Genomic DNA, 23,409 nt, shown 5'->3' on the forward strand with positions numbered 1-23,409 from the left:
GTCATTGTTAATTAAAACTTAAAAAGTGGAAAAAATATTAAAAATGTCTATGGCTACCGAATTAAAATTATTTGTTGACGCTTATGCAATCACGACTACCTTTCAGATACAGTTATAGCTATTAATTTAAAACCAGTGGCTCTTAATTTAAATCCAGTTCATATGGCAACCTGGCATGGGAAGCAATGATATGATAAAATTGCTTGTAGTAATATGGCTTAGTGAGTTCTTCCTCTTCTGTGCATATATGTGCTCTGAACATAACATTGGACATAGCTAATTTATTTATTGGTCCATTCAAAGAAAATAATGATACTCAGAGTGTGGCAGAATAAAACGTTTCTTCCAACCACAGTGTAAAATTGTATAATTGTTCTTAATTAAAATGAAATTAAAACAACTTTAATACAAACATTCTAGATACTTAAGTTATTACAACAGGAACAGAAATCTTTTTGATAGAGTGTATAAAGGAAATACGACAAATCTGTTGGGAAGCATGTTTCTTTATTTCTTTTTTCTTCCACAGAATAGTTCAATATGTGAGGTTATCATGCTGTTTTGGAACATGTGGGGGCAATGATAGTGGCTTTGATTCAAAACTTATAATTCTATTAGAGTATCTTATATGAGCACATACCTGAATTTTTACTGAACTTATGATGAAGGTTTATTTGGTACTTATTTCCAAGTACCTATAGTAGATCAACATTTGCTGTAAAACTTCACACAATAGAGGACTAGTAGCATTAAAGACAGACAAAAGAAGTGAAAATCAATCACAAAGCTCAATAAGATAAAAAGAATGACAAGTATTATAATGAGGAACAGAATGATATATCAAGCAGAATTTAGAACATCAAAAATGCTAAAGCTTTTATGACCTTGACATTTTTCTTTGGATAGTTTTACAAAGAGATATTTACTGTAAAAGGTAAATTACTGTAAAAAGGTGCAATGTAAGCACTTCTTACAAATGTGTAGCTAAATAGTTTCTTTCTAGCTGCTGGTGAGCAGAAATAAAATCTCATATTTTAACACAATGAGGAATAAAGATCATGGATTTATTCACATTGTAGAGTGTTATATTTTGAATGCACTGTAGTCTTATAAGTCAAAGACCATGCTCAGATGAAATAACAGGTTTACCACCACATGAATCAATTCAGTTACTGTATTGTACAATGATATTTGGCACAGACACATATCTGCACACACATGCACAAATACAAAAGAAAAAGATTTATGTCAATATACATTCTGCGCAACTAATTACTTAGAGTTCAACCTTCCTAATTTTAGATGGTTTTACTGAAATGCTGAAGTTCAGTTATTATTTCCTTACATTTCTTTTATGTTCAGCTGACAGAGATTGATTACCTTCACAAGCACTAGCCTGCAATACTCTGCACTATTAAACAGTTGGCATGGTTCCTGACCTAGTCTGACATAACCAAGCAGCATGCTCAGAAACAGTATCCAGACATGGTTCAAGATTGGACAATTCCAAATGAATAGTTTGAATACCAGTACCTGTGTCTGGGGGTAAGAGAATTTACCTGCTTAAGCACATTTTGTACCACCACAGCTGGCCTTTGGGGCCACAGAGTAGTCACTGTCCTTTTTTATTTACCAGAGAGACTCAGGGACAGTGGAAAACATTGACTCAATTTTATAACTTTCGATATCACACTTAGTTACTTCATGTTAATGCATTTCACTTATAACATTATCATACAAACATAATTTTTAAACCTATTGTGGTTTAAGGCAAAAAAGAGCTTTGTAGTTTGATTTCCTGATTCTGTAAGAGCGTTAGCAGTTTAGTAATATTCCACTATCTCGTCTTGCTCATTTTACTTATGATCCCTTTGGAATGAGATCACATATAGATATGCTATCTAGCATTCCCAGTTTCTGCTGTGGCTTGCAATCACTACAACTATACAATGGACAGATATATATTATTTGAGAGATGTGATACCCAAAATATTTATCCTACTGTATTCTTAACACTTGAATTCTGATTTACGTAGGGATATGAAGTATTTACATTGATTTCTCCTCAAAATCAAAACCTAGGAGATTTGGTGATGTGGTACATTGAGGAATGCAGGTGAAAGAAATGATCTAGTATTACTTTCAAGGTTTGATAACTAAAGCACAAAAAGGACAAGGAAAATAGACAGGTAACATGAAAATGCTGAGGACCTTCAAGGGAAACATATATAGTCCAGAAGTCTATTTGTCTTTTTTGAATGATATTGACAGTAGGTCAGCTTGGGTGAACTCATACATTTTTACAAGATTGACATTCAATTGAGTTTAGCTTATGCAAAAAGGATTTTGGTGCTATATTTGCTGATACTATCATATGCCTTTCCTTCTTTCACTATTGCTTAGCTTTAAGAATGGCTAAGAGTATGTCCAAGGGCATATTTTTATTCATAGTCATTGTCAGAGAACCTGCGAAGCACAAAGGCACTGAAAAAGCTCTCAGAATTGATGAAGTAAAGAAGCTATTTAAAAGCTGATAAAAGCAGAGAACCAATGTATGTCAGAGATATAAATCACCAGTTTGTAACCATAAAAGGCTTCATGCTTTGGTCTAATGAGAAAAAGTGTTAGTTCTGTGGAAGTAGCAAAATGAGTTACATAAAATGTGTTTGGGAGAAAGATGAAGCCTCGTGGGCTGTACTGCAGCAAGAATCCATGACACATCCCAGTCTGCAGCTATGGAAGCCTATAAAACAGAACATAATATACATAACATGATTTTCTTTACAGAGGACAGCAAACATGGTAAAATGCAGCAAATGTTGTAGCACACAGTTTAGTGAATAGGTGGTGACTGAATTCCAACACCTGAAGACAATTATGCAGACTCCACCAAAACTAACTTTATAACTCTTCAATGCTGTGTCCAAATATTTCCACAATAGGCTATTTCCATTACTTTTTCACATTCAGTACCCTGCAGTTTCAATATATTTTGTGCCTTCATCTATTGTGTAGTCTGAACATGGCTGAACTTTAGAAACAGATTATTTAAAATAAGTGTAGTGAGAGCTGATAGGTTGCAGTCTATCCTAAATCTTCCTTTTCAGATACTTACAAAACAGGCTGAAGCAGAAACACACAATTAATGCCATGAATTAGAGGTATTTTATAATTATTTAAGTAGTTTGTGCTTCATTTATTCAAGCAGTTTACACAACCTGAAAATTTGTTATTGAAAATTGTATGCAGTTAGATTCTACATTCATTTTAAAAAAATATTACTTCTATAAGCATGCCATTTTGAAATTACCATTTTACTTGATATGTAGACTCAAAGCCTCCCAATGAACACAAAAGATTATTTCATTATTCTCAGTGCAATATCCAAACCCATGGAAGGATAACAAAGACAGTATAGTACATTTTTCATGAAATTTCATCTACGGTTTCTCCTGTGCTGTTAAAATGTTACGTATTGTGTTTTTCAGCCCACTCCTTATTTCTAACGCAACTAGGCAACTTTTAACTTATTTTTAGTCAGGAAACTAATTTAAAGGCATGAAACATCCCCACCCTACCTTTATTATTAATAAAAATTGGGAGATTTAACTGCCTTGACCAGACAGGAAGCTTTTTCTTGTCTTTGAAAATAGAAAGCATTTGTTCAGCCATTTATTCTAGTATTTGTGCCTGTGGCCAGGCAGCTTTTAACTTCATTTTTTTTACTGAAAAAAAAATTAAAAAAAAAAAAAAAAGAAAAAGGCATGAAACTGCTCATGATTTGCCTTATTTAATACAAAGTGAAAGTTGAAGTGCTCACCCATGGCTAAAAAAAGTGTTGAAAGCTTGAGTCAGTTAAATTAGTTGTTATGAATACATCGTATAGTGAGGATAGATACTTTTTTCTTCTTTCTCAGCTTACAAGCTCAGAGGTTTTAATTTTTTTTTTACTGATAAATAAGCTTGCTATACCTGTACATGTACCAAAATAAGTATTTGATTTGGGGCTGGGGTTTTTTGCTCTTTTTTGAGAATTTTTCAGTTTGTTGTTGTTGTTGTTGTAACATTTACACTATCTAGCCAAAGTGATTTGAGAAAACTGAAAGTACACCATGCCCAAATGACTTAAATTCTGAATTGGAGGGGGTTTTTGTTTGTTTGTTTACTTTTTTCACTAAGAAAAAAATTTTAATACAGCATTCAGAAAATTTAAAAATTTGCTCTCTAATCTTATTCTGTGCAGAAGGTGATCTTTTTGTCAGCACTGGGATGCTTTGCAGTGCATTATAGGGAATGAAATTAAGATTCAGGGTCTATCTCAGCAAAGACAGAATGAAAAAGGGACTGTCTTAATTGTATTTGTTGACTGGTTTCAGTAAATCATTCATTAATATTTATTAAAAAAAACAAAAATATGTAGATCTAACTGTACAAGATCGATTTTTTGTTATTGCATGCAAGAAATTACTCCAGAATTGAAATGCCTATATTCAGCACTATGCTTAATTCAGAAGTCCTAATAAATGAAAGTAATATAAATTAGATGTTAGCCTTTTTCTATTTAAATATAGAGTAATGTCAATAATAATTCTTAATGCCATCATTTATGCATGATCCTTCCTTTACCTTTAATTTTTAACCTTAGGTGTTCTTCAGTCATCGTCAAATGGAAAGAAAACTGTTAATTCAGAAAGGTTGAAATTCACCCTATGGTGGAGGATAATGCCTTATTTATATACCACTTAAACCTTATTTTGAAGGTTTAAGTGGGATTCAAGAGATGAAGTGGCCTGTGCTATATCTCTGCATAGAAACGAATTTCCCCTTAGCAAAAGCTCAGCTGTTGCAAAAGATCTTGAGTACTCTGTGAACTGAGAAAAATATCCACTCAGAGCTCATATACAGAGCCATGTTAACTGTTTTGTTTCTGAGGTAAAAACCACATTTCTTTCATTATTGATAGATTTTAGCAGAAGTAGTTATGCTTACCACTCCCTGATTTTTTTTTTATTTTATTTTTTTTGTAAAAGTAAGGCCACAGAATTAATCAGTCCCATCTGCATGCACAAAAGACGTGACACACGGAACAAAAAACGTCTGAAACAAAACTATGCTTCTTTTCACAAGCAATAGGGGAAATTAATGTCATCACTAAGCTGAAGACATAAAGAGATTCAAAATTAAAAATCCTTTGAAAGCTTCCAACAAGATTCCTATAATCAGCTGGAAGATAAGTAATGATCAAAGCCCTTTAAAATGATATTGCTCACCCCATTAGAACTGCTTAAATGTACCCTACCATTCGTCAGAAATTATACAAGATTACTGCAGAAACTATGCCATTGTTTCAGTAAGAAGCCCAGATGTTTTAAGGGTAGACTTCACAACTCACATAAGGTTAAAAGCCAAGAGTAAAAAAGAAACCAAACCAAACAAAAACATAACACCCCCCCCAAACCAGCTGCAGTTATAATCCTTAATTATTGCTAATGTAACTCTTCATAGGTGCTCAATTGCTCTGATAGATTGCCTCATATTGAAGTTGAGTCATGGAAAGGGAAAGAAAGTGAATGTCTTTCCCAATGGAGTGATATTAGGATTTTGGTTGGTTTGTTTTTGGTTTTTTCATTAAACAAAGACAGTATAAACCAGTTGTTTTTTCTTTTCTCACGAAGAATTTCTCTTCTTTTGTTAAACGTCATCTCAGCTACACTGTCGGTGGTGAAAAGAGAAAAGCACATTTCTGCATACTTCATTACCAATGTTGCCCTATGAAATAGATCCAGGGACGTTACACACAACAGTGTCAAGTTAGGATCTGAAAACTTTTCTAAGTAGAAGTCCAGAATAATGTAAGTTTGACAGTTCTACTAAACATTTGAGATTTATTATCTGATGCACTGTGTGCTTTTAATAGCAATATTGTTATTGGTTTTGTCAATAACAATTTGAAGTGGTCACCTTGTCTCCTCCTTTAAACATTCAGAGTTAGCTTATATGGCATTTTTTATTAGCATTACTTGTAGATGGAGGAAGTTTGCAATGTTTCAGAAATTGCTTGGTGCAAGCTGTTTCAAAGGGAATGTCAACTTTTAGTGTATGCAGTGTGCAAACTCAATTTGGTTGTCACTTTTATTTACTTAGATTTAAAGACACACAAGTATAGGAACACCTATTCTATGCTTCAGGTATGCTTGTCATTATAACTGCAGTGCAAAAGTCTGCATGAATTCAAAACAGCAACATACGCTCCTCTAATACTCATACCCAAATAAGACAAACACTATCCAAATCAAATCAACACATCTCCATTTTACCTATATCCCAAATATGTTGTATACTTTATCCCCATCAATTTTCGTTATTTTGAAATGTTCTTTAACAGTTTTGAAACAGCAAGCCCTAGTACCATGTTCATGATTAAATTGTCTTGACACCCAGAGAAATTCAATCACCTCCACAAAATCACTCTGTGGCACAGAAGTCCAAGAAATCTTTCAAACAAGATTAATCTATGCCAGCAAATATCCAACCAAAAATAATAGGCAACTACTGCAAGTCACGAAAAGAAGAAGAGAAGAGAAGAGAAGAGAAGAGAAGAGAAGAGAAGAGAAGAGAAGAGAAGAGAAGAGAAGAGAAGAGAAGAGAAGAGAAGAGAAGAGAAGAGAAGAGAAGAGAAGAGAAGAGAAGAGAAGATTTTCAGTTGGAAGGGACCTACAACGATCATCTAGTCCAACTGCCTGACCACTTCAGGGCTGACCAAAAGTTAAACCAAGTTATTAAGGGCATTGTCCAAATGCCTCTTAAACACTGACAGGCTTGGGGCATCGACCACCTGTCTCGGAAGCGTGTTCCAGTGGTTGATCACCCTCTCGGTAAAGAAATGCCTCCTAATCAAGTCTAAACCTCCCCTGGCGCAGCTTTGAACCATTCCTACACATCCTATCACTGGATACCAGGGAGAAGAGATTGACACCTCCCTCTCCACTTCCCTTCCTCAGGAAGCTGTAGAGAGCAATAAGGTCACCCCTCAGCCTCCTTTTCTCCAAACTAGACAAACCCAGAGTCCTTAGCTGCTCCTCATAGGACATTACTTCCAGCCCTTTCACCAGCTTTGTTGCCCTCCTCTGGGTGCATTCAGGGACTTTAACATCCTTCTTAAATTGTGGGGCCTAGAACTGCACACAGTACTCAAGGTGAGGCCCCACCAATGCTGAATACAGCGGGATAATCACCTCTTTTGGCCGGCTGGTTATGCTGTTTTTGATGCACCCCAGGATGTGGTTTGCCCTCTTGGCTGCCAGGGCATGCTGCTGACTCATATTGAGCCTGCTGCCGACCAACACCCCCAGATGCCTTTCTGCAGGGCTGCTCTCCAGCCACTCCTCTCCCAATCCATACTTGTGCCTGGCGTTACTGTGTCCTAGGCGCAGAATCTGGCATTTGGACTTGTTAAATTGCATCCCATTAATCATTGCCCAATGCTTCAATCTATCTATATCCCTCTGCAAGGCCTCTTGTCCCTCAGGAGAGTCAACAGCACCTCCCAGTTTGGTATCATCAGCAAATTTGCTAGTGGTGCATTCAAGTCCTGCATCCAGATCGTTTATAAATATATTGAACAGAACTGGCCCTAGAATTGAACCCTGAGGAACACCACTGGTGACTGGTCACCAGCCAGTTGTAGCTCCATTCACTACAACCCAACATGAATGTGTTGCATGTTAATAATGAGACTGTCTTTTCTTCATCAAGAACATTATCCAAGATTTTTCAGCATTGACTCCAATGTTGTAAAGTACTAGTCAGTGAAAACATAGTGCACTATCTAATCTCAAATAGAAAAAGATCAGGTACCAATAGCAAGGGTTGGATTTCATGTGAGAGTGTGCTTGCTGCGGTCTCCTTGGAAAATAATTCTGGGTGAATAAAGGCAGCCCTACTTACATTTTGTAATTATCTGGAACAAATATAGGGAAGAACAAAAAACCTGGTCATGATTCATTTCAAAGAGAAGATAATCAACCAAGTGTAGACAAGTGCAGAGTCTGCCAAAACAGAACAAAACACCAGTTGAGAAGGGAAGTCAGATGGTCTTATTACAGCTTCTTGCACAATCTTTACCAGAAATGGGTGACTAGATATGAGCCACTCTACCATGTTAAGAGATAACTTGCCAAGCACAAAATAAACAAGTTTTCTTTAAAGCAACCAATTAATTTCTAAATTAAAAATTAAAGCCTTTATCAAGAAGGGAGTCAGTATTTTCCTAGGAATTCCAAAACCCAGGAAGAGCAAGGAGTGAAATCTCAAAATATAGAACTGAATTTTCTCAAAATAATCAGTTTTCAATGCTAATTGTAAAATAAGTAAATATTTCTTCTCCTGAATCAAGAGGCACAGATTTTTAATTCCTAATTTCTACATTTGTAAAGGGGAAAAAACCCCAAACCACAACTGCTTGAATAACTTCACTAAATAACCAATGACACAAGAGCAGATGTGAGATGTAGGGGATGTCAGCATGGCAATTGCTTAGAGCTTTACACTACAGAAAGTCCCAGTAGACCAAGTAAGGTAGTTGGGCAAGTCATTTGCAAGGGTGAAGGGGAAGGAGCCTGTGACTTAACCTCTTCATTGAGCATCTGTTTAAGAGTAATAATAACAACACTTCACATCTCTCGTCTTAAACTGCAAAGGACATGTGCTATAAATTTGCTGAAATGTGAGAATACTCTGAGCCTGATTTAGCCTGAGTAAATCTATGGTGGCCTTCCGGCTTTAATGGATATACATAATGTGTGAATTTGGCTACTGAATGGGATTTCACACTTTCTGTTTGGGGCTATTTTAGGCATCTAACATTGGCACAAGTCAGAGGATCTGTAGTTAGGAGCTGATAGTCAATAGATCTAAAAAAAAAAAAAGTGTCTCCAGAGAACGATCAAGAATATCGAAGTCAAGAAGCCCAAAATTTGGTACTGTGAATAATTTTCCTTTTCCCATCTTTCCAAATACATCATTTGTCTGTTTTTCCTAATACATCATTTTAATATGCAAACTCACATAACTGAAATCCTATTAGCGCTGTCCAAGAAAGTTGCATTTTAAAGAGAGATGTATAAAGCACTCATATCTACCCAAAACTATACCTCTGCTGAAAGTTTTAAATCAAAATGATCTCTTGTGTTTGGTCTATATTTAAATGTTTATATGTTACCAACGCTTGCCATGGGCAACAATTCAATTATTCAACAAAGGAATGATTTAATTGGCAAACAAAATTCCATACAGTTACTAATGACATGAATGGTTGTGAAAAGAGAAACAGATAATACATTCTAAACCGGAGCTGAAGATCCTTGAATTTCATTCCAGAAATCTGGAATTTTTTATGCAGATGGCACTGAAGTTTTGCCTAGAATCTGGCAATTATACATGTTTGTGAGGTTTAGTTTCTTAACACATTTTCTTAATCCTTCTAAATCAAGCAATGGAAAAATCTTTTAGGTGTCATATTTCTTACTGAACAGTAATTGAAATAGACCTATGACTAGAGCTTTATTAGCTGAAGGGATTAGCTGAAAAAGTTTGAATTTGCATGAATCACAGGTTGTAGATTCTAGTATGTTAAATTATACTTCAAAGTGTAATTCAATCTCCTTAGATTCACTTGTCTTTGTAGAGATTTTTATAGAAGTAACTAATTGTAAGGTATTAATAGTATTGAAAAGTGTCAGAGATGTATATTTGCCTATGAGTTACAGTAATAGCTGAGGTAGAAAATGAAAACAACCTTCAAGCTCTCTAGTAAGTGGTAATTGTGTTAAACTTTAAATGAAGTGTGCTTAGGTATTCTGCTTCTTGTGTGAGGACTGAAATCAGTAATAAGCCTCAAAGTTATATTTCCTGCTAAAATTATTGAATTAAGCCATGTATTCAACTGCATAGCAGTTAAAATGACTCAGTATGGAGACACATCTAAATGAAGGTTGTAGACTATGAATACGACAAAGGATCATGGAGAAAAAATTGTGTGGGTTTTTTTTGTTTGGATATTTTTTGTTTGGTTGGTTGGGGTTTTTTTGTTAGAAGCACAAACAAAAGAGTCCCTCAAGCAAAATCAAATCTAGAATTCTGTCTGAAAGAAAAGTTCTTGCATCTGTTCTGGACATGAAATTCAGGAGTTAGCTGTGTGATTGTAATGTTCTTCAGAGGTGACATTGTCCATAGGATCTAATGGGCAATCTTTCCCCACTGAAATAAATGAGAGGCTTGTAATGGACTTCAGTGAAATCTGAAGCTTGTTATGAACAATCACATACTTCACTGAATTCACATTTTATGGGAAAGTATGACTAAGATATTTTAGTAAGATATTACATATGCTTTCAAAAACTCTTTACATAGCATCAAACTTATTTTCCCCTTGCCCTGCCCTGATCTCGATCCCACACAGGGTAAAGGTACTCAAATCATACTGTTGTATTGCAATAAGAATTTTAAATGTTTTTTAAAGTATGTTGTGAAGTGGTTACAAAGATTCTCAGAATAGTTCATTACCACTCTCTGTCTTGTTAGGCCAGCTTCCATAACCACCTAGATTAAGCAGATTGTGGCTCAGATCTCATGCATCTCTCGGTTTTTGGTAGGGTTTTTTTTACAAACGTAAGTAACATCTGTCCTTTTCAGTCTCTTCACAGCATCCAACCACTCTGACAGATGTTTCCAAAACCATACTGTCTGCTAACATTTAAAGGAATACAGTATTTGCATAAACACTGGGAATTCCAATCTTAGTCCTTTCCATACTGTTTTAATTTTTTAAAATCAACATTTTTTGTTGTATACCCATCATTTTGTTTTACTCTTCATAAAGCAGACATTGTGCGCACACATCTGTTAAATCTGGGCTGCATTTATTACAGTTCTGCTCTTCCAGAAACAGGAAGGATTAATTACCACAGACCGGCTCTAGAAGCACCCCCGTGTTTCTTAACACACAAAATTAATTCAGAGTTGACAAAACTCTTTCAGACACAACCTGCTTCCTGCTGATGGCGCTTTATTAGCATATTCTTCCCAGAAAAAAAATGCCTCATAGACCCTTTTTACCTCTCCTCAGAGTTCAATTTGTAAAGCACTGAGTGACAGGCAGCAAAATGGCTTGAATATATCTACGGCAAGTTGCCAAATCCTCCCGATAGAAGCACTTTGGAGCCTTTGTTCTGAGTACATTAAAGTCACAGAAGGTCCATGTACTGTAGACAGTACAGGGCAGGCAGGATGTTCACAGTAAGACAAAACAGCAGGTGATAAATGACATTAAGTAACAGTGAGAATTTACCACAGACTAAATTAACTACTGGAGTGAAATGTTCTCAGCTCTAAGGCTATATTAACAGTGAATTTATAATCAAGTGATTATAATTCTTTTTAGTGTTCAAGGAAGTCTATATGTAAAATTGATCAAGACAGCTCTATTTAACTCCAGAGACAGGCTGCTGGAATGGGTTCTAAAAACGATAGCGAATAACTCTTCTTTCCACCCTTATTGAGTAATTTATACAATAAGTACTTAAAAGTGAATTTGATTGTTGGATACCTGACATGCTCCATTTCACGAAAAATTAGAGCCACACTGAGTTGCTCCTAGCTGATCAAACTCTTGAAAAGAGGCTTCTGTCATTTCAGTTTAAGAAATTTGCAAATGACAATTTGCTAGCTCTAAGGTGAGGGGAAAAAAAGTGAATCGCTGTCATCTATATAAATTCTTATTAAGTTTTATGTTTTGTGAGAAGATTAATATTATAATTTAATTGAGTAACCATATCACCAATTACCATTACTGCACAATCTCTTGATACTGTCTGGATATGTGATTTTTATATTAGAGAAGAAATGTTTATTTATTATAAATAAAAATCAGAATCCCAAGGAAAAAAAAAGAATCTCTTTTCTTTGGCTTTCTATATTTAATGAATATGTTACCATTCATTTGTCTAGTGCTCTTTTCTCTACGTGGAAAGACAATTTTTCAAGATTGACTATTTTCTCTGTTTCATTTGCCTCGAGTTAACCCAGCTTCTCTACAATATCTGGCAGAATCTGCACATTTTTTTCTAGGAAAAGAGCACAAACAACTAAAGATAGTAAAACAACCCAAGCAACCACTGAAGATCAAAATCAAGAAAGAAAAACAAGACAAATGCAAGAGTCAAAGAAACATTGGGTAAAAGAAGCACTTTGAAGAAGGGCCTAAATACTGTGTTCTAAGACTTGGTGTTATTTCCACTTAAAATTCAGCCTTTTGATATAAGATCCCTGTGCTGATTGCTGTGGGTGTTTATTAGGATGCACAGGAGAACAGAACAAATTCATAAAAATTAATATATTTTATATTAAGCTAGGCTAGTTTAATAAACTTAATTGGACCTAGTGGCCTCACATGCAAGGATTTAAACCTGGCTGGTGTCACCATGTTCTGTCAGCTGAACACAAGCCTCAGCGGATCAGTTCCCCTGAAGAGTTCATCCATTCCTGTGAGGAGGAAAGATTGTAGTAGCAAGCGGAAACCCATTCTGCAAAGACTCAAAGCATTCATTTATTCAAAGGTTATAGTGTACTCCAGTCGCTCTTGATTCCTGAGCTTAGGACTACTACAGACATCACTCTTAAAAGGTAATAGATATCAACTGCACTTTGTGAGTGTATAACTGATAGTTAGTGCCTTTAACATGGTTGCTCAATATATGGTATTCTACCAATATGATATGAACAGTTTACTCTCCTCACAATGTCCACTAGGTTTGATAGAATGAAATTGAGGCATAAAATAGAAATGTATTGTACTGTGTTCTTATTAACTCCATACACTATTTCTCAAAAGCTTCATAAATATAGTTAAAACTTACAATAGACTGCTTGTGAACTGTGTTGAGGAAAAAAAAAGTATTCTTTCCTAAACCCAAGAGTTTTGAACTAAAGTAACGCTATGAAACCGGTTTTGATAACTATATCATCCAATGGTCACAGTGGACTTGTCATCTTTCAGAGGAAATAACAAAAACCACTGGGTTCCTGTGATTTCTCCAGTGGTTAGATAAAGAAACAAACCATTCAATTTTCTTCAGACCTTTTACTATCACTACATGATCTCTATTTGTATTCCGGATAAAGGTGGTCTTAAAAATGTGTTGCCTCTCTATGCCTGGCCAATCAGGCATAAGGATATTTTTTTCATTGTGTTTTTTGGTCTTTTCAATGCATATATTTCAAGGGGAAAATACCAATAAGCATTTCATTCCAGGAAAAAAATAGAAAACAAGCTATCGCAAAGGCGACGTGTTGTAAGCATTAGTGAATTCTTCAACACAGAAAAAATCCCTCCTGTGTACTCACACAAGTTCCCGAGGAGTGTACTGGATCCAGCTGCCAAACACATCACAGTGGGTTAGATCATGCGTTTCAGTTTGATGCTTCACTATAACACAAGATCTTGCCAAGTGTTCTGTTTTTTAAAAATACATTCTGTATGCCAGATACTATTACACATCTTTTTTTTTAATTAAAATACTTAAAACATAGGAGCCTAAGATTCATATTCAACCAGTCATTTAAGCTCGTAAAGTTGTATTAAGAGCAATCATTTGAAACCAATGGGAAATTAGAAGCCAAAATGCAAAAAGTATAACTTGATTGAATATTGTGGCTTCTTTATTGAACAAATCAAAAGGCTACCTTGGAGTTCACACAACAGAGTCTTTTGGCATTGTCACATTTCTATGCTAAAAGATTTCTGAATTCTCAGATTTCATCTTACAACATCATCAAAATCATCATTAATTTCTTCTTTTGGGTGGACCAGTATTATCAGTGACCAGAAGGCACAGATAAAAGCATGTTCTGAATAGAGTTTCCTTGGTTCCTCCATTTTCCTGATTTAAAACAGCAACAACAGAACTGTAAGAGGGAGAATGTCTCCTCCCTTTGTACAGAGGATAAGCTTGAGACTCCAGGCCCTTTAAAACATTATTGTTCAATTACTTTCTATTTTAAAAATATACATGGGATCATCTTGCCCTTTGATATGGTTGGCAGAGAGTTTCCTGTCTTTATTCTATCATCATTTATACAAGGCGCTTCCACAGCTGCTTCAACAAAACAACAACAATAACAAAAGCATGCACAAAGCATGTGAGCTTTCTATCTGTGCCTTAGAATCCAGACTGACTTTAGTCTTAGCTTCTCCATCAAAAGGTCAAGTTACACTACAAGTCTTTCATCAGTTGTTCTGTGAAAGGTCTTTTGTATTTCTGATCTTGATGTTGTTGCTAGGGTGGGTATTTCTTTTGTGTTTTGTTTTGTTTTGTTTAAGTCCCTATACTTACTACATTGAGATAAATATGCATATGATGCAGCTCTCACCAGACACAGTTCTGCGCCCTGTGCCTCACAGCAAAGCAAAGGTATGTAAATTGGCAACAGCAGTTTGCTGTCTCTTCTCTGAACAGATTGGACCCCAAGACAGGCCCTCTGGCACTCTCTCATTCTGCTGCTGATGCTTGCCATTGTGGAGTTCTCCCTGGCTTGTTCCTTGCTGTTAACAACTAGGAAATCTCATAAGCATTCAAAGGAAAAATGTCAAAGGTTGTTCCAAATAAAAAAAAAAATCTCAGTGTGTGTTTTTAAGAAACGTAATATTATTATTCTTTGGAAGATACACTAAACAGAGAACAAGGAACCTACAAAAATATATAATCCGTAATTCCATGCTGATTCTTTTTGTTTGAAATGAACCTTTCATAATTGCGAATATGAAAAGAAATCTCAAATATAAGATGTTGCAGCAGTCTTTAAAAATAGAATCATGAATTTTTGATTGTGAGTGTTGCACAGTTCCAATAGTGCCACTGCTTTCTTAGAAAATAGTCAGATGTCATCCAAAATGCAGGACACAGCTTTCTGCAAGTATTAAACATGTATCTGCAAGCAGACAGCATTAAATTTCTCACATATTATTTTCAATGGACTGCCCAGATTACTAAAGAGTTGAAAACATCTCATTTAAAACTCTTTTGGGAACATTAATTATGTTTTTTATAGTTAAAATCTGCCAGTTTTCCCCTGAATATATAGCAGCTAATTTAAATTTCCTACAGACTTTAGATAGCTGTACCTCCAAAGTGATGCATGTTCCACAGCCCTAATATGCAGCAGTGGGCAAATATATAGACCACATAGAGTGTACTTCTGCTACGTGTTTCTCACAATGGTACATGTTTGGGAATTTGAAAACTAATTTTACCTGGCTCAGAACTCGATGTGTGCTACGGTTCTTTCAATTTCTAATGTTAAAAGCCTGACAAATGCTGGTTTTGGTGACTCTGCACTACTTGCAACAAGCTTATTACACAAGGAAAGGATTTTTACGTTAGAATTTTTTTCAACATAAGAGCAATTTTGGATCACAAAAAAACAAGGCAAGAATTAAAGCCTCTTGTAATTTAGTTTCTGGAAGCCTGCAGCCATTAGTCTGACTCTGTGAATATGGTTTCAGAGAAAAGTAGTCAGGGACTGCATTCATCTGTAAGATGTTTCCTACTTTATGCTTCCACACATTTTCTTCATGTACTGCTAGTTAAGCCTAACTGCCACAGTCAACTGTTGCTGAAACTGATCCTGACTCTTTTATCAGTTCCGGTGAAAACATTGCAGGCAATAGGCAATTTCTAACCCCTTCATAACTCAATTAGGCTCTTAGAAGAAGTCAATGATTTGTGGCCCAAAACTTACTCTTGCTAGAGCAGTTGTGAGACACATGTAGACCCTTAAAATCATGTTTCTTTCTTGGTAAGAAAAGCACAGAAGTAAGCTGACCTCAGTGGAAGAAACAAATTCTTCGTGTGCGGGGGAAAGAGAAGTGGAATCACTGAAGCACCAAAAAGTGACATTGTACTGAGCACAGGCTATTTATCTTGCTAAATACACAGGCCAAGTCATATGATCTTTGTTCACTTAAAACTACCACTGATTCCAAAAGAAACTGACTACATAATTTCCCTCACTATGAATAATTCTACTAAATGAATATATTTAATGCACATGAATATTTATCACTTCTAGCTTATGAAGTATTTCTAGTACTGAAATCATTGTGAGAGTAAAACAATATTCTGCATTTAAAAGATCTGTCTACTATCTCTGTGTCTGTCTGCTGTTGAAGAAATTGTACAATAATTTTAGTGAGCTTGACACTAACATCTGCAGTAGAGTACAGATATCAAAAGAAAACCAAAGGCATCGGACTGCTTACACATTTCTACTGACATTAACAAAGTCGGTGTTTCTCGTCTTGTCCCTGCCGCAGTAAACTAACAATGCTGAACATAATTGCAGTACTTGCATTAAATACAATAGTGGGACATTTTATCTCTCATCATCTAGCTCAAAATTTACCAAAACACTTATTCAAGTTATTGCTTTATAAAAGACATATCAATTATGGGATATTTTGCATCAAAAGTCCCACAGAAATTTGTTTGAGATTTGGGAGCAAAAGAAACAGATCATATTTTGTTATCTATCTATTTCAAGGGAGTGCACAATATTTTTTGTAGTATATTTTGAAAAAAAGAAAATTCTTAAAATATAAACTACAATTTTACTGTTTTCTCTACTAAGAGCAATTTTATATTTATTTACATTTTTTATTCATGTGTGGGCGTGCAAATGCATTAAATATCTACACAGTTACTATGCCATATGGAAAAGTCTACAGCATCTAAACTTTACCATAAGGCTGGATGTTTTTAATAAGTACAGTTAACATTTGAAAGGTTCAGACTGTCTGATAGAGCTGCTGGAAAGGACAAGAGACATAGGGTTGTTTATTTTTTACTTCCTGTAATAAAAACAAAGAGCTTACCAAGCTGTGTTTAATTTTATTGAAGTGATCCAGGAAGCAGGGGTAGATCCAGCCACAATGTTGATAGAGGAAAAGGATCTGTGTTTTGGTACAACTTTTTAACTCATCACATGACGTAGGGTACTACAGCAGGCCCTGCTAAGATATACCATTTCTCTCTTTCAATAAATCTATGCTGGAAATTCTTTTTAGTTGCATACAAGACTCAAAAAAAAAAAATTTTGTTCTATATTACTGTTTACTTGCTATAGCTGCTCAGGCAGAGGATTCCAAAGTCTGGTCAGCAAGTTATTGACAATCCCTACAGAGATAGCTGGTGCTGTTTGGCCTGGACTGGTCACATCTTACTCCATCTTTGTTTAGGGTAGCCAAAATTCTTGTTCCATGAAGGCAATGGCAAAGGCATTATCCAAATGGAAAATAAATGTTACGGGCATCAAAATCCTGTTGAAATGAGGTCGGTAATTAGTACTGCAGAGTTCTAGGTGATGTTGGAAATGGTATAAAACAAGTAAACGAGTGCTGTGACTTTGTGACTCTCAATGGTATTTCTAAACAGCCACTTAGCATCTTTCCTTTGAAGTTTACTGGAAGGTTTTGAGTTTTCACTTGAATGCTCTCTTTGAATAAACCCAATATTTTAATTACATAATCCATAGAAATTTATTTTCTTGTTCCTTTTCAAAAGACTGTGAAGTTTTATACTTCGTGTGGGTTTCAACCACAACCCTCAAAATGGCCTAGGATTTTGTTGAAAACTAACTCCATTTCTTTGCAAGACTGGAATGTTTTCTGAATTTTGACTTTTAGAGTTTTAACATAAAATATTATTTTGCTTTTCTTTCTTTCTTGTTGTATGTTCTTCTCCAGTCGCAAAAGCATCATGAAAATTGGAGGGTTCAAACTTTAGACAGAAAAGTCAATGAAACTACAAAATTATGAAATACATGTCACTGTACCTCACTGCATTTTGCCATTCCAACAAAAGCATTATTTATTTCTACAATACATTTTGTTCTGAATTGTTTGAATTAAGACTAGACAAAATAGATTAGTTTTGAGGGTGAAAAGATAGTAAGAGAAACTAATATCACAATCTCTTGTCTAGAAGCACAAGCTTTAATACCCTTACTTTATAGCTAAACAACAGTACACACGCATATTAGTTATGTCATATTTTCCACATAAATATTACAAGTCTTTAATGTTTCTGAGATTCACCCCAAATCTTAAAATTCATTACATGTAACAACCTAAAATCTTCTAAGTTCCTTCCCTGCCTGAGAGTAAATTATCCCAGTTATTCTAGGATTGTCTGAATTGTCCTCTGGAAATGTATACTACTGTCTGTTAACTACAGAAAACTAGATAACTGATTTTTTTTATTATTTAGGTTAAGTGAATATGACTGCTTACAAATGGCATTTGTTTGTGCCATGATTGAACTATAACCTGAGAATAATAAAAGCTTTCTTCTCCTGGAAAATTTGGGAAATACCATAAGGAAAATTAGAAGACAAATGTTTAGAAAGATAAAGCTAGAGGAAATTAATTCTGTCTGAACTGCAAACCTAAAGCACCACAGAACGTAGCCCAACTGTGCACATTGCAATTCCATTATCTGAAATCCAATTTTTTTTCATGTCTCAAAAGTAAAAACTGGCCTCATAACAAGAAGTGTTGAAACTTTAAAATGGTTGAGATGACTGGAAAATTTGCTAAAGTGCATAAGCAGATCTTATGTGTAAATGTTATACTACAGAATCCAAGGTATGACTTAGGAACCTAGGAAAGACAAAGTCGGTCCTCAGATAGTTGACTTGGTCAGAGCTGCAGCAATGCTGTTCAGCACACTGGCTGCTTGTCCGTATTATGGCCTTTGCCCTCGTGTTGGCAACATTTTGTGCTCTTTCCTGTCAGATCTCAGGTGACAATCATTTGATATGGTACTCTCTACAGAGTGCTCTTCTACTCCCATGTGTTTTTGCATATTTCCATGACTGTCCCCAAGATATCTCTCAGTCTGGAGTCGCTGTAATTTACACAACTGAGTAGAAAACCCCCCTCTGTGTCAGAATGGAAGAAACAGAAAAAGCAGTGGAAAATAAAGTACAGCCATCCTAGGTATATTTCTTAAATTAAGCTGCCTTGTTCCCTGTTCCTTCTCTTTTACCAGTCATGTCAACCTTCAATGCCATTTATCTCAGTGGTGCCTCCAGGTCTTTCCTTTCAGTGCTTTTTTCTTCATGATATACTCTAAAGTCTTGTCAGAAAGCTAATAGCTTCTTCTTGTTTAAATTCCTCAGGTTGCAGGACAACCCAACTTCTTCTTGATTAGCTGTGAGAAGGGACAGATCCATATGTCATTAAATTCATACAAAGATTTCTCCCAACTGATTTCCAATGAGCTTCTTGTAATTAATATTTCAAACACATTTCTTATTTTTATGCATATAATAAAAAATGAAACAACCTCAAATGAAAGAGTAGGATGTATGTGTATCTCAGTTGATAATTTACATAAACATATTGCTTGAATTTTAAATGGTAGGATTCACACAAAGGTAAAGTTCTTTATTTTTTGCAGAGGAAAATTTTTGAGACCTGTGAAATATTAAGGAATAGGGATAATTGAAACCTTATTACACATACAACAAGTTAAAAGCATCATTAAAAGAGGTGAGAAAGAAGATTTTATATATATATATATTAATTCCTCCACCTTAGTCTTTAAGAAGTTGCACATATGTAGGCAATCTTGTAAGCTTAGCATATTTCTGGTGAATTCATTACAGTATAGTACTGTACTTTCATAACAGAAACTTACTTTTGACAATCAATACCCTATTTCTGTAGAACATTAGGTTCAGTGTTAACTGAAATGTTGGAACATCCTAGCTGACTGGTTCCTAAATATTGTTCTGGCACTTCTCTTAAATTTTTATATGTTCTTACATCTATTTTCTCACAAGTGGTTTTAGAAAAAGTATGAGTTTATCATCTCACCTACGTAAAACATTTCTCTCAGATGAATAGTGACAACATGAATAAAGTCCCATAGAAAACACTAACATATATGAACATGCTTTCTACAGGAATTGATCTGCTATTCAAAAAATCAGGATCGGGTTCAAGAACATTATGCACACTTGATGAAAAATTCAACTGCACTCTCTGTATGGGCAGAGGGTCCACTCTAAGGTGGAATCACCGTCATTCTGCAGCCCTGTTCAAAAGGAGCTGAGGAAATCAAAGGTGACCGATAGCTGGCACAGAGCTCGCTTTTGTGGGGTTTGGTGCTTGCCTGCACACAAGAACGGCTGGTGCAGGGCCCTGGGTATTGCGACTCCATGCAGTGTTTTATCCTTTTCACTCTGCTGGGGGTCTGGGAGCATACACCCTCACTCCAGACTAGACTTCCCACTTCCCACTTGACTTCTTCCATTACAGAGGGCCAAGCACAGAAAATCCATATCCAATCCAAAATAGATATACATTCAAAAGGTTTCTCCATTTTATTAATGTATGCTTTGTACTCCTCAATCAGAAGTCTACTTTGTGATAACAATGAAAATGACAGTGAAGTTACTAAGAAACACATTTCTGCTGCTACGGAAATCTCTCTTCTGTTTATATCGTAATTCATTCACTTGTGTCTCCCTTCCTCTCTGAATCATTCATATGTGTAAGTCTACCCTTACAACTCTGCTTTGTTCTTTGATAGGTATTATCCAAAGAAGCTAGGCTCAGGTCTGAGCCTGTGATATAGAATCATAGAATCATTTAGCTTGGAAAAGACCTTTAAGATCATCGAGTCCAACCGTACACCTAAGACTGCCAAGTCCACCACTAAACCATGTCCCTAAGCACCACATCTACATGTCTTTTAAATACCTCCAGGGATGGTGACTCAACCACTTCCCTGGACAGCCTGTTCCAATGCTTGACAACACTTTTGGTGAAGAAATTTTTCCTAATATCCAATCTAAACCTCCCCTGGTGTAACTTCAGGCCATTTCCTCTCATCCCATCACTTGCTACTTGGGAAAAGAGACTGACACTCACCTCACTACAACCTCCTTTCAGGTAGTTGTAGAGAGTGATAAGGTCTCCCCTCAGCCTCCTTTTCTCCAGACTAAACAACCCCAGTTCCCTCAGCCGCTCTTCATAGGACTTGTGCTCTAGATGCTTCATCAGCTTTGTTGCCCTTCGGACACACTCCAGCACCTCCATGTCTTTCTTGTAGTGAGGGGCCCAAAACTGAACACAGTATTCGAGGTGCGGCCTCACCAGTGCCGAGTACAGGAGGTCAATCACTTCCCTAGTCCTGCTGGCCACACTATTTCTGATACAAACCAGGATGCTATTGGCCTTCTTGACCACCTGGGCACACTGCCGGCTGATATTCAGCTGCCTGTTAACCAACACCCCCAGGTCCTCTTCTGCTGGACAGCTTTCCAGCCACTCTTCCCCAGGCCTGTAGCGTTGCATGGGGTTGTTGTGACTCAAGTGCAGGACCCAGCATTTAGCCTTGTTGAGCCTCATACAATTGGCCTTGGCCCATCGACCCAGCCTGTGCAGACCCCCCTGTAGAGCCTTTCTAGCCTCAAGCAGATCAACGCTCCCGCCCAACTTGGTGTCGTCTGCAAACTTACTGAGGGTGCACTCAATCCCCTCATCCAGATCATTGATAAAGATATTAAACAGAACTGGCCCCAATACTAAGCCCTGGGAAACACGACTTGTGACCAGCCACGAACTGGATTTAACTCCATTCACCACCAGTCTTTGGGGCTGTCCATCCAGACAGTTTTTTACCCAGCAAAGAGTATGTATATTTTTTTACCCAGCGAAGAGTACGTATATTTGAGTTGAGAACAGGCCCATGACTGAACATGACCCGATTCAAGTCCAACAGTCTCAAAATTAAGGATTTGCTTGACATTTTGCAGAACATTCATACCATCTACGTTAGGTGTCAAAGTTACATCACTTCTTGTCAACAGAGAGACAGTTGCTTGTAGAAGGCAAGTTCAGGCAAGAGATAAATACAGATGTTCTCAATCAACTGTCATAAAAACGTCTTTCCTTCCAGAAGCTAGATAGAGAGCCCAGAAAAACTTAGTTTGGTAGTAAGAAATATTTCAAAAATTGTACAATGTTAGTAGTCTCTTGAATTGCCTCAGTTATAAGTCTTGTGTTTCTCCCATGTTAACCCAAAATTTATCAAGACACACTTTTATAGACAGCTATTTCAAAATGTTTCCATGACAAAATTCAATACCATCTAGATTTGAGCTCCTGTGTGAAGCACCTCTTATTCAGCATTTCAACAACATCAATGTGAAGGTGAGAAGACTCAGCTGAAAAAAAAAATATATGGAAAGGAAGAAAATTCAGGTCCTGATTTCTCCAAATTCTGAGTAAAATTAAGGTCCTCCTCTTGTTAGACATCAGATGGAACAACATTGAAAAAGTATCAAGAAAGTTCTGTAATGACAGCAGTCCTCCAATGGTGAAAAGAAAACAGTGCAGATCCTCGGAACACTAAAAGAGTTGACACTGCAAGGAGTAGGAAAAGAAAAAAGGGTAGAGGAGTCCTAATCTCCTCTTGAAAAGGAGATCAGTTTTCTTCCTCTTGAGGGAAAGAATCAGAAACCCATTCTATTTGTTATTCCCTATCCATACTCTTGTCCTTCCTTAACAGGTAATACCTATTGCTGCCCATACCAACACTGCCATTGTACTCTCCAAGGCACTGTTCATCACCCTTTACCTTTCAGCAGACTAACCACCTGACACAGTTTCTGATCACTTACAGGTATGTTCTTTTCCATCAGACTTATAAGCATTAAAAAATTCCCAAACCTTCTTCATTCAACAGGAATTAACTGTATTTCAAAAGTAAAAACATTAATTGAAAAAAAAGCCTGAGATTTTTTTTAATTAATAAGTAATTCAATCCCTAACGTGTTTTTTCATAATAATCATTGAGGGACGTAAATAAATGACTACTTTTGCTGGTTTTGAAACCTACTTCAAACACAATAAATATAAAAAAAAGAGGTGGATTTTTTTAGTTTAAATTGAACTGTACATTTCTTAGATGAGAATCAGTACAGTCTTAAAAGAGCCCAAAGTACTATTTCCAGTTTTCTTTTTTCTTACAGGCAGGAATATGTATGAAGATAAATAGACAGAGAGAGAAGGAGGGAGAGAAAGGGGGGAAGGAAGTGGAAAAGGAGAGGGAGAGTACAAGCAGGCACTCTTTATCATACATAATATGTGTACATAGAAAGTTAAAGGTGTTTTGGGGAAAAGTAGATAGTTGTTTCATTCAGACACATAGCAAAGAGTTCTATCAGTTTCTTTGATATTTTAACAGTGGACTTCATTTCACTCAAAATATTTATGTGTACATATACTTCTACCTGAAGATATCCTTTGTAATTGTGGTACTGTTGCTTCTTTTCCTTTTTTTC

This window comes from Gymnogyps californianus, chromosome 1 (genome assembly GCF_018139145.2).
Source record: "Gymnogyps californianus isolate 813 chromosome 1, ASM1813914v2, whole genome shotgun sequence".
Classification (NCBI taxonomy): Eukaryota; Metazoa; Chordata; class Aves; order Accipitriformes; family Cathartidae; genus Gymnogyps; species Gymnogyps californianus.